Source organism: Coffea arabica, chromosome 5c, assembly GCF_036785885.1.
Source record: "Coffea arabica cultivar ET-39 chromosome 5c, Coffea Arabica ET-39 HiFi, whole genome shotgun sequence".
Taxonomy (NCBI): Eukaryota; Viridiplantae; Streptophyta; class Magnoliopsida; order Gentianales; family Rubiaceae; genus Coffea; species Coffea arabica.
The window spans coordinates 32,551,096-32,563,808 of record NC_092319.1 but is presented as its reverse complement, the minus strand read 5'-3'; positions in this window follow the sequence as shown (position 1 = coordinate 32,563,808).

Sequence of the window (12,713 nt, the reverse complement as noted above, 5' to 3'; positions counted from 1 at the left end):
TAGAAGGATACAAGAGCTCTCAGGAGCTATTTTCACGTTTCGATCAATTCAAGCCATCTGGGGTTGACTCTCCGTCAACTCAAGTAACAACAAGACCGTAGCAGTCCACTTACTTCCTCCATCCAACATAACACCCACTCGGATCCGGAGCCAAACACGCATGAGGTGGCAATACTATTCGAGTATGTTAAGTGAGATCTTAAAAGATCAAGTTATAATATTTGTCAAGGTTCACCAAATTTCTTGACCAAGCCCTTGCCGGCTTGAATTACAAGATTAGCCAATGGGTTGGGGCATCCCCACAAGCATGATAGTCAACGAGGCAACGCTCCAATCGATTTAGAATCGTTCATAACACTGAATCCGGATGAGCGGCACCTCCTACCCGAATAGAGCATGGTACATTCTACCGCTCAGTGCTCATGAGTGAAAACATGTTCATGTACAAGTGTAGGTCATATACATTCATTTAACAAGTATCATTTAATCAAGAGAGAGAGAGAGAGAGGACGAGGGCAGTAAAGTACTCAGCAAGTTCACGTATCATATAGCACTTGTACAAATATCATTTCAATTATAGTAACATTGAACATGCATTTGACACTCACCAAAAGTCAAGGCAAAACAAAAGCAAAACGAGAGGTCAGACAAGCTCCTCGGCTCCCTCGTGACCACCTGAGACATGCAAAATCACGATTACCTAGGTACTCGACCAAGGTTAAAAAGAAAAACATCTTCTTGCTACCCACTCTCAATGTCACAAGTTCAAGTCAAGTTAAAGGAGCTTTTCTCACTAAATCATTGAAATAATACTCAAAGGGAACTCAAAGGTTGTTTTCGATTCAAGTTATGGCAAGTAATCTCAATTCCAAAAGAAAGTATCATATATATTTTCAGCACAAAAATCGAGAAAAAGATAGATGGTTTTCATCTTTCAAAACTTCTAATCCCATGCCCAAGTTTTAGAATATAAAGGAGCGTTAACATTTTCTAAACTAATGGAGTCAAAATCCATCAAAACTCCACTCATTTTCATCGTAAATGCCAAAGCTAAAGATTCCAAGTTTCGAGTATAAAATTAGTGAAATTCTCCAAGAATTACTCTAGTTAAAACACTCTATTTTTAGAGTTAAATCTCATGGAAATCAAGGGAATAAAACTAGGGGTTGAAGTTTATTTCTCAAGTATGAAACGAGCTGCCATTAACCAAGAAAGTTAGGCAACCAAGAAAACATATCAAGAGAAGTTTAATCCTTTGGGAACCAAGATTCAAAGCGAAGGTTTAAAGTTCAAAGAAACCTTGTATTCATTCATGAAATCAAACTTAAAACGGGCTAACAATTTCAAAGGAAAGTAGAAAGTTCTTAAAAGAGCATTTTGTTTGAAATAAGAAAATTCCAGCTTTGTGCGACACCAATTGGAAAAATCATATCTCGAGTTTTGTAAGTCCAAAAATTGGAAACTTTATATCATTGGAATCTAGATTCAATGTACTAAAATTCTCTAGAAGACACTTTTCCCAGATTCAAATCTGAAATCATTCAAATTTTAGCTCCAAGTCACTGTTCCAGACAGAACAGAGCAAAACAGGCTTGCAATTTCAGTAAACTTTGGAAATTTGAAAACATTCATAGAAATATAATCAGCCCTTGAAATTTATACCACTGATACCATTGAAAAAACGCCAAATCTAGATTCAAATGCAACAAACGGAACTCAATTCAGACCTTTCTATACCAAGATACAATAGTTTTAGGAAAGCTGCTTTTTGGAACCTGGTTCACGAAATTTTCAGTTTTGGGGCACTTGACACAGTTTCAAAATCAGATCATAACTAAAGCTACACAACTCAAAATTTAGTGTGGTTTGTGGCGATGAAAATTAGATTCAAAATGTTAACAATCAGTAGAAGGAACTATCTTAAAATTCGTTTGGTAAGATAAGGGAAAACGAGCTAAAAACTGCAGCTACACTTGTTTCTCGGATGAAAATAGTGAGAAAAAGCAGTTAACTTTGCCGGTTCACTACGGCTCATAGAAAACAAATTAGAAAGTGAATTTTATACCGTTGGAAAGCCCTCGGAGTCTAGTTTCAGATGCCACAAATGGCACTTGATTTTGACTCTTGGATGAAAAGTTATGGACTGAAACGTACACACTGGTTTGGTCTCCTAATCAGAAAATTTTACAGATTACATCCTCACTTTCCCCCACTTTAACTCAACCAAATGCAATGCTTTTTGGGAGATATTTAACACCCATAAACACCAACATATAACAAGAATTATAGCACCAAAAATAACAACAAAATTCGAAATTAACATGAGGGATTCAACCAGCAAAATTTTGGACAGCAAGCCTCTTCCTTTTTTCAAGTTTTCTTTTCAACTTCCTAACCAAAACTAAGCCATAATTCATCAAAACAAGCACCAAACAAACAAGTAAACACACAATAATTCCTCAAAGCCTCTACTTATGAAGCCACCTCAAGTCCTCTACCTTGTGTCAAGGTTCAATGAACCCATCAACAACCCAATGATTAACTAGATAGAACTAACTAACTACTATAAGTTGAGAGGAAAATATGAGAACTTTGGAGGATTACCTTGCTTCCAAGAGATGAAGACCAAACCATTAGTGTATAAGCTCGAAACCACCAAAGTTCCTTCCTCCTTCAAGTCTCCCTTCAAGTTTGAGTGATGAACCAAGGAAAGGAGCAAGTTTAGAGTGTGTTCTTGGAGCAAAAGTAGAAGAAGCTAGCTGAAATTTTGGTTGAGAATGGAGGAGGAAGAACCGGCCAAGAGGGAAGAAGAAGGGAAGGGTTTGTGTGGTAGTTGATGAAGTGAGGGAGTGAAAGGAAGAAATGACATAAAGGTGCTTTGGTACCCAAAAGTAAACAAATGAATAGGAGGCCATTAGTGCTCATCATTGAGCTTAAGTTAACTCACTCACCTCTAATCTTTCAATTAACTTTTCTTAGTCTACGATTGATCATCCTTAATTCTCGAAGACTACTGCACTCTCGGACCGAATTTTGCCTCGAAAAATGTGTATTCACTAATTCTCACTAAACGAGCCGTAGAAAAATTAAATTCAATAGCAAACGTTTTAAAATATAAAATGAGACATTGTTCCTGGCAAATAAAATTAAAAATAAATGAAATAAATTAATTGGAGAAAACTAATGATTAAATAATTAAATAAACTAGTAAAATAAATAAAAGTAAGTAAAATTCGGGTCCTCACAGCTTCATGATTATCGATGTTTTGATCTTTATGTGTACCTTCTGCATGTTGATCAAACGTTCATGCTCTAAATCCCTAGAAAATCTAAACTCTAATAAATCATTGGGGACCTAGAATGCCGAATGGATGTAGTATCCTGCTGCATGACCTAGGTCTAAGGTGTGACTAGACTAGATGTAGCAACATAGTGCTTAGTAGTCTGTAACCCTCCATCAAATGTGGTTTGGATGGTAGGTCTTGGTGATCGGAGTCTTCAGCACTGCCCATTACCATGTTGACCTTCATGGACATTCTGAGGAGCTTGCTAACCATGACGTGGATTTGCATGTTGTGGAATGTCACATAGTACTTGTAAAGGGCGAAATGCAAGTCATATGAAAAGTAAATATGAATAATTAAGAATTAATAAGGGCAAACCATTAAAAATTATTTAAAAAATCTAACTATTCAACAACAGCAGTTAGTTTTGAACTTACAAGATATTTTGACCTAGTGCTATCATCCTAAAAGCTCTTTGGAAAAGTAATGTGCCTAATTGAGTTCGAAACATAAAGCACTGTCCGCTCTTGATACCACTGACGATACTCATCCAACAGATATGTAGGATGTTCAACTATAGTACCATCTTTTACATGCGCACATGTTGATCAGTTTAGACATCAATATATGCTCTATACGTGGTGATCTAGTCTTGATTCCCCTTGCCATAATGATCTAGAGAATACAGGGCTGTTTGGTTTTCAATCGATCTAAGATTTGATAGGGGCTGATGAAATCCAAAGTGCTGCATAATCCGATGAGGAAAATGTGGCTCAACAACTTTCCAACATATGAAATACGTGATAGATTTCCAAATGATATGATCTGCAGTACAGTACTCAGGCAGAAAAGCCAAAACTTCCTCTAAATATGGTTGTCATATGAATTGCAAAAAAAAAAAAGAAAAAAAGAAAAAAAATGTATTTTACCCATATTTTCAAATAGTCTACGTAGGCAATATTCAACTTTATCAAATGAAATAAAGACAACCAATTTAGGGTCAATTTCAAATATTTTACAAAATTTTTGAAACAATTTCGACAGAATCTCCACTACAACTAGAGAGAAACTCCCCTACCAACGAACCCAATTTTTTGAGATGCAAATAACATTAAACTATCCAATGAAACTTGTATGTTTTGTTAGATTGATTAGTATACATGCATGTAATTCAAAATATAGTCACAACATAATTATAATACCTTTTCAGAATGTAAGCCTATCAACTGATCTCGATCTCGAAATATGGGTAGGATGTGGCGTGCAACCCTGTATAGCTCAAATTTAACATTCCACCTACATGAAATACATGAGCAAGCAAAATAATTAGTGCATACGATACTTATTGAATTAAAGATTAGCATTAGAAACTTTAAAAGATATGTGCAAACCTAACTTCTTATGGACCACGATAGTGCACCAATAGCTGCGCTCGATTAGGGCACATAGTTGGTATGCGTTCCCATGCCCACAATTGTAAAAATCTTGAGCATTTGTGATGTTGCAATAATATGATACTTAAATTATTATGTATTTTTTTGAGTGCAATATACCTGTAACAATAGTAAGAGGCTTGCAATAGCTAATTTAGAGAGAGAATGTGGATGCCCACAAGGATTGATAGAGGGTGGCTAGAATTGCACTACCCCAATTATACTGTCCAATAGTTTTCAAGTCACGTAACAATAGGAGATGCATTAGGAGAACTTTAATTCCAAACTTATCGGACAAGTAGTAGTCACCTAATAGTAGAAGGAGGTGGGTGTGTGCCCGTTGCCTACATACAAGATTCGAAGTATTGATCAGTAGGTTTGTACATAGTGCTCTATATAAACAATCCAATTTTAGACGTTGCTCATCAAAGTCCATCAATATGGGAGAAAAATCAGTAAACTCCTCACATAAGAGTCCCTAATCCTACACACTACGGAATATATCTATCCTGTAACTTGAGGACCATCAATGTATAGTCCCCATAGAACCTCTACATCTTGTAAGGTTACAGTAGCTTCTTCGATGAGCAGATGAAAAGTATGAGTTTTGAGCTGCTAGTTGTAACAGCTCCACTTTCCCCTAAGGCGAACCAAAGGGGTTAGCGGACTGCCTGCCCAGCTCTCGCCAGGACTACGGATTAGTTCACGTCGATCTAATACGTTCCGGAACATACCCACGCGCGTAAACAAGTCAAAATTATAAAATAAAAAAAATGAAAACGCGCCGATGATGAACAACGCCGGCCACGTCAGAATCCAGATACTAGGCCGAGAGTAGCCAAAATTTTCTTTTTGTCGTTTGAAATACGAGTTGATCCGAAATTCAACCAAATATCAACCAAACATATGTACATTGAAATACAACGTTTACAAGCCAAACGGCATACCAAGATATCCAACTAGTCCATACATGTGCAAATAGCCAGTTACAAACCAACCATTGGTGGGAAACAAAACACTTAGGGTTTTCACTCTCAAGGAGCTATTCAAAAATACATTTACAAGCTCAACTTCGCAACCAACTAGCACAACCTTTCCCAAAATAGTCATTTTCCTGTAAGGAAAACAAATGGAACGGAGTGAGCTAAAACTCAGTGAGTTACTACCACATAAGCATCTAAAATCACATAAGTGTAACCGTTCAGTTCAAGTATGTAAATAAGAAGTAAATCAAATCAGTGAAAGGATACGGACGGCTCTCAAGAGCCCATTTCCACGCTTGCAATCTTGATCCAACCTCATTGACCCTCCGTCAATGTTTAAGAATACACGACCGTAGACCTCACTTCACTTCCATTCCTTCCACCCAACATACCCCCAACCGGGCCCGCACTCCAATTCAGTAGCTTTTGGTAATACTCGAGTATACCGGAACCAAGAGTCTCATTACTACAAGGTTCCCCAGTACAGTCCCCGTGGCAAGTCAATTTTCACGACCAAGCCCTCGCCGGCTCGATTCAATTGACCACCAATGAGGTTGAGCTCAGTAATACAGTAAGGCTGTTGGATATTCGTCCAAACGACACCAAATCAGTTTTCATGGAAGGAATTCAATATCTCATATATCAATTGCAGTATTTCAGTAAACGGTAAACAGTCATGAATGAGATCACAAGGGGTGAGGGCGGTTAAGTACACCCTCACCTCTATCAATTCCAATAGCCAAGTAAGCCTTCAAGGCATCAAATTCACATATAACAAAGCCACATTGTAATAATTAAGTGAGTAGTATACTCACCAATCAATTAAGTGCTATTTCATGCACTTCCGTCAGGAGAATGTCGTGAACCACCGTCACGCCCTAGAACACGTAAGCAAGTACAATGAGACTCGATAACGAGTCATAAAGCAATGCCAATCACAAACCCCAATAGGGTTTATATGCATAAATAAGCATCATTGGTAACCAGAAATTAAGAAATGGCTTTAGTTTAAGCCTTAACAAAGAAACCGTATTTGACCTCAATATGCGGTAATGGCACCAAATTCACTACGATTATCGGATGGGGGTGTAAGACCCACCGTTTCAAAGCCAAGAAACAGGGCTACAACAATGTAGAAGGTCACTCAGTCCAAATCCTAGTACAACTAGGTCAAATATGCAAAATACTAAACCAGAATTACCAAAACAGGTTTGCAAATCACATAATGCTGTAATGAGTCCAACTCGGTCCATACAAGTCCAAATGCATTGATTCCAAAGGAATATGGTAGCTAAGACATCCCTCTATATTTCATCAGAAGACACCAACATCCAAATCCAAAGTAATTCCAGTCAAAATAGCCAAATACAAACGCAGTTCTGCCATCCTGATCAACCCAGAACAGCCACAGTAAAATCGACATATCTCACCCTACACTAATCCAAATGACCTGAAATTTTACAGGCACCTCAAACATATCAATACCTACAACTTTCATGTTTTAAGTAAAGTGCAATTCGGCCTCTAACCCTATGATCCAAAACCAGACAGAAAAGGGGGTTGAAAAACCCTAACTTTTCTCATTTCACTCTAAACCCAAAATTGGTTGCATTTATCACTAATTCACACCTACTAGAGTCTTTATAGACTATTGCCAATCATCAAAGATAGCCACAACATCACATTCGTATTAAACCAGAAAATTCCTCAAAAAAATAAAAACTTCACCAAATCAACTCAAACCAAGAAATAAATCACATAATTCATCACTTTAGCTTCCACTAGGCACCAATTAACCATCATTAAGTATAGGAGGGAGTTCATATACCACTTACCAAGTAAACAAGAGAGAGGGAGTTGTAGGACACCTTAGCTCTCCAAGAAAACTTCACTAATCAACTTACTAGCACCTAATGGAAGGATAATATGGAGTAGAAACTAATTTAGGTAAGTGGTTTGGATGATTTGTGCTAGTTGGGAGCTTGAAAATTGAAGAAATCCTCTTCCTTCTTGAGCTTAAGAGAGCCGGCCATGGAGGAGTAAAAATGAGTGAATTTGGAGCAACTTTTAAGATATTTAACCTTTTGGTCAAAAAAGTCAAAAATTGGAATAGTAACTCTTAAATCCTATCCAATGATACCATGGCACTTGGCACCTCATTAATGCATTCCTATCCTTTCTTTTCTCTCTCACATCAATCATTTCACACACTCTACTTATCTCTTAACACCCGATAAATTTCACACAGTATCCGGAATTTAACCTAATTGGCCGAATTTTTCCGAACTTTCCCACTAGTGGGTCCCACGTCCATTATATATTCTTAATTTTCCAAAAACTCTCCAAGGCTAGAAAAATCATCTAAAAACTATAATTACTCATAAAAATTCCTCAGGAAAATTTCCTAAGCCAGGAAATGCAGAAAACATGCTATTAAAGGAAATAAAACCCTCGGAAAAGATTAGGGTTTTTACGGGTTCTCACACTAGTGCTCTACCTAACTGATTATCAGGGCATGATTAACCATCATATATCCACATTCAAACACCTCATCAAATCTCACCAATCAAATATAATGATGAACTCGATGGGGGATAGGTGTATGATTCTAAAAATCTATGTCATATTGCCAGACATTGAGCTAACCGTCCATAATATGCTCATGAAATATGAAATATGCCCGTTGTGCAGTTTTATGTGAAATAACATCATGTACATATGATTTATGATGCAGATTTGGACGTGGGAAAATGCCGACCATAATGATGGGAATATTGTAAGAATAATTAATTACCATAATATTTAGCATTATAAATTTTCATAATCTTACCTGCAAGTAGAAGGTGTTGAATAGAAAAAAAAATATAAAAAATTGGTCTTTTAACGTCTATGTATTCAGTATATGAAACCATACTCACTTGATAATGTAATTATAGCAATGTACAAAGTGATTTGCATATAAATTATATGTTGCATGAAATAGTGATAAATTGGCAATGACTACTTGGTAGGATTAAATGAGTCCTTATCTCAAAATTATTTCATTTATGACCTATAATTCAGATAGTTTCTTCTATTGTGGTCCGATTGATGACAATTTTTACATCTTCTTGGTTCCTCTGAGTCTCTCGCATCTATCTCATTTCAAAATTTTTTAAATCGTGCCCGTTCTGTCGGACGTGCAACATATATACTTCTATCAACCTATAACCCTCAATCAGAATCTGGCCAAGTATTTGGATAAGGTAAAGGGTTGAACCTTCCAGAATACTGCACTGATTACCTTTTTTTTATAAGCTGGGGATCCACATGCATTCTTGGATTATCTTCTGTATTTTTACACACCGTCATGACGTGTAAGTAAGGAATCCTGTAATAGTCTCACTTGTCACAAGAACATGTCTTATCAAAATACTTGACTGTTTGTGTATTTTTCCCTTGTCATCCATATGCAAGCCAGTCACAACTTTGTACACTCTGATGAGTCATTGAACTCCACAATCCTATGGGGTCCCACCTTTTAATCAGAATTCTTAAATCCCACCATATCTTTGGGAAAAAAGAATGACATAAATGTATAGCATCCTCTCTCCTTATTTTAAATTGTTCAACTGTCCAGTGCAAGGTCATATCAATGCAAATCCGAATTGACAAATGACGTGCCCTTCTTAGTATATTTTTATAACTTTCAGATATATTGGTTGTAAGAATATCCCAACAATGATCACCATCATGTGTTAAGCATCACTTTTCGAGTCCAATGTCAGACAAATAAGTCCATACATTAGAGAATATGCTTCTTAGTTCTCATTTGAATTCCTACCACTTGCGCAGTTGTCTAACCTTTTCTTTTGCCCAAAACAACCTTTTAATGTGCAAACCTTTAAAACATGTCATCAAATTACTCCTATATGTCGGAGACAAAACCCATGAAAGGCTAAAGGATCCTTTCAATAGTCAATCTGTGTCAGGTATGGATGATACCATTATGGTGATCAGAAATGATATAAATAGAATATCAATCACAGGCCACATGGTATCTAGATTGTTCCATGAACCATAACCAACTGGAAATAGTCTTCTCATAAACAGTGGTATAAGCGATTGGAATATTCTTGTTGCTCGAATCTTGCGTAATTGTAACAAGTAGCTTGCTCTTGTATTTGCCACACAAATGAGTGCCATCAACGCATACAACCATCCTATATAGGTAAAAGGCATCAATAGCCGGTCTAAATATCCAAAATACAAATTTAAATATTTTCGCTCGATCTGTACTGTCCGAACCTGGATTGGGCTGCACAAGTGCATCGAGGTGCTTTAATAGTTCGGCAAAGTTGTCTTTCCAAGACCTAAATACAAGCTCAATAACTTTGCATCTGACATAACAGGCTTTTTTTTTATAAGAAACATTCACCTTCAAAATTTTCTTAGCATAACTTATTATGTTTTTTATTTTGAATTCAGGATTATCTTCAATGTTACAGATTATGTGTTTAACAATCACTGAAGAAGTAAGGCTTGTATTGTTATTGCTCATCAAGTCACCAAGGTAATTACGGTCATTGACATATTTAGTTATTTGCCACAACCTATGAGCCTTCTTTTTAATTGCACTTATACACCAATTGCATGTTGGATACGATAGGACGTTTCTAGTGGTAGTGCACCTATCAAATGAAAATTTACATTTGACAACTCACATGTTACTCTTACTCTCAACAGCCCTAAGTCTCTTTAAGATTGATAGACCATATCTTAATAACCCGACTCAACAGTTGCTTGCTTTCAAATCTCATTGCAGTCGTTTATTATTATTCTTCTCATAATATGTAACAATGCGTTCCAAGTCACCTTCATCAGTAAGGTCATTATCATCTGTGTTTCCAAGGTCAAAAAAGAATATCAATCCCTTTGGAACATATGAGAAGCTGTATTCTACCCTATTTGCTCGCTAACTATTTGCATGTATGTCTTCATCAAAGGACTGTTGGGTCTTGAGATCCTGGTGGAAGTCACAACTTTCGTTCTCATAATCTAAGTCACTTTTGGATACATCCCTTGACTCGAATTCATCTATATCCTCTGCATCATTATCTAGATCAACCTTACTACACGAAGTAGGGAGTTTGTGACGGTCTCACCTTTCCCCAGAGCGTACCTTAGGGTTTAGCGGACTACCTGTTTAACTCTCGTCAGGACTTACTTACTTTCTACTTCAAGAAAACAAATTACAACTTCAAAAGTAAATGAAACAATAGATCCCAAACTTGAAATATATATTTATATTCATTTCTATCTCAAACGTTCATATATTCCTAAATATAACAAAAGATTTAGGTTCTAAATAACTTCCAATCCTAATCAAGCACTAGCGCAAGTACAATTACAAAAGTAAAAAAATAGACGACACCAGTCTGTACTAGCCTCATGTTTATACTCATACCCCCTGCAAGGAAAATACAACTAATAGGGTGAGTCAAAACTCAGTGAGATTCCAAAACATCATGCAACCTAAGTAGCGAGTTAACCATTATATGAAACTTGAAATATCAAAGTAGCGAGTATAAGAGTTCATAAAAGTAAGCAATAACACTTCACATAGCAAATCATTCGGCATCCAACATTTTCAGGTAAAAGGATACAATCGCCATCACGAGCAAACTCAGCCATAGTTTTACTTAGTAGGAGTTGATACTCCGTCAACTACCAAATGGAATAACCAGTCCAGTAGCACGCTACTTAACTTCAATCTCCGTCCACCATTTAAACCCCCTACCAAGCCTGAATTCCACTATAAATAGTAGTGGTAATACTCGAGCATACCAATTAGTCGAGAAGATAACACTTCACTCGACAAAGTAGTAGATCCAGGGTTCGTTATCTTATCGACCAATCCCTTGCCGACTCGACTCGATTAATTAGCCACAGGATTTTTGAAATTTCAAACAGTATCCAAGTCATATTAATATATATCAAGTCAATTGTAACCAGTGCACAGTAATAAGTCACTTAGGGCAAGTGCGATAAAGAACGCTCTTACCCTATCAAACAAGTTAAGTACTATCCAATCATATTAACAAAGCAATTTATTCAAGTAATAAGTTCTAAACATGCACTTAGAAACACTCACCAATGATTTACTGCTTTCCAAAACTAAGCTCAGGTTCAATTCCCTGACTAAAGTCAAAATCTGCGATAAAATATTGTGTAACAACTTACAATCAATTAGGGTTTCAAAATATAGGAGTTTTTGTTTAAAGAAAATTAAGTAAATAGAACTCATTTAAATAGTACTCATAATACTTATTAAACCCTAGAAAATTCGTACTCGCTCTTTTGGTTTCGATAAAGAAACGATTTAAACATTTTAAATTCGCAACTTGGTGTAAGGAACTAAAAAATCATGTTTAAAGTGATCACTACTTTCTCCTTATAAAATATTTAAGTTTTAGCAAAAATTTCAACTTATATATCACTACTAAGGGAAACTCAAATACCCTAAGCAATCTAAGTGCAAATCAACCAAGAATCACCGCTCAAGTTCCGCTTCCGCTCGCTTGGATTTCAAGAAAAAAAATAGACAGTATTTCCTTTGTTTTTTCTTAATTTTTCAGCCATTTTCAAGGCAACATTTTCATCTCAAATCAGTCCAAATCAATACCACAAGTTATAAGATAAATTCGATTTTCATACTAGCCATAAAACCATCCAATTAAAACTCGCTTCTAGCATATATATTTATATATATCACAATATCAAAGAAAAAATTCCCCATTAAAGCTGAAATTGTAGAACTAAAGCTGAAATTTTCTATGTAGAAGCTAAAAAGTCACAATAAAACTACAAATCATTATCCAAGTCCATAACCAAACTCAACACCAACATATCACGGATGAACAACATAATCAAAGCTGAAAATTATAAACCCTAGACTGAAATTTCACCAATCATCACCAAATCTAGGCTATCATCCATAAAATTTCAAGTTTCAAGTCATTTTCACCATAATT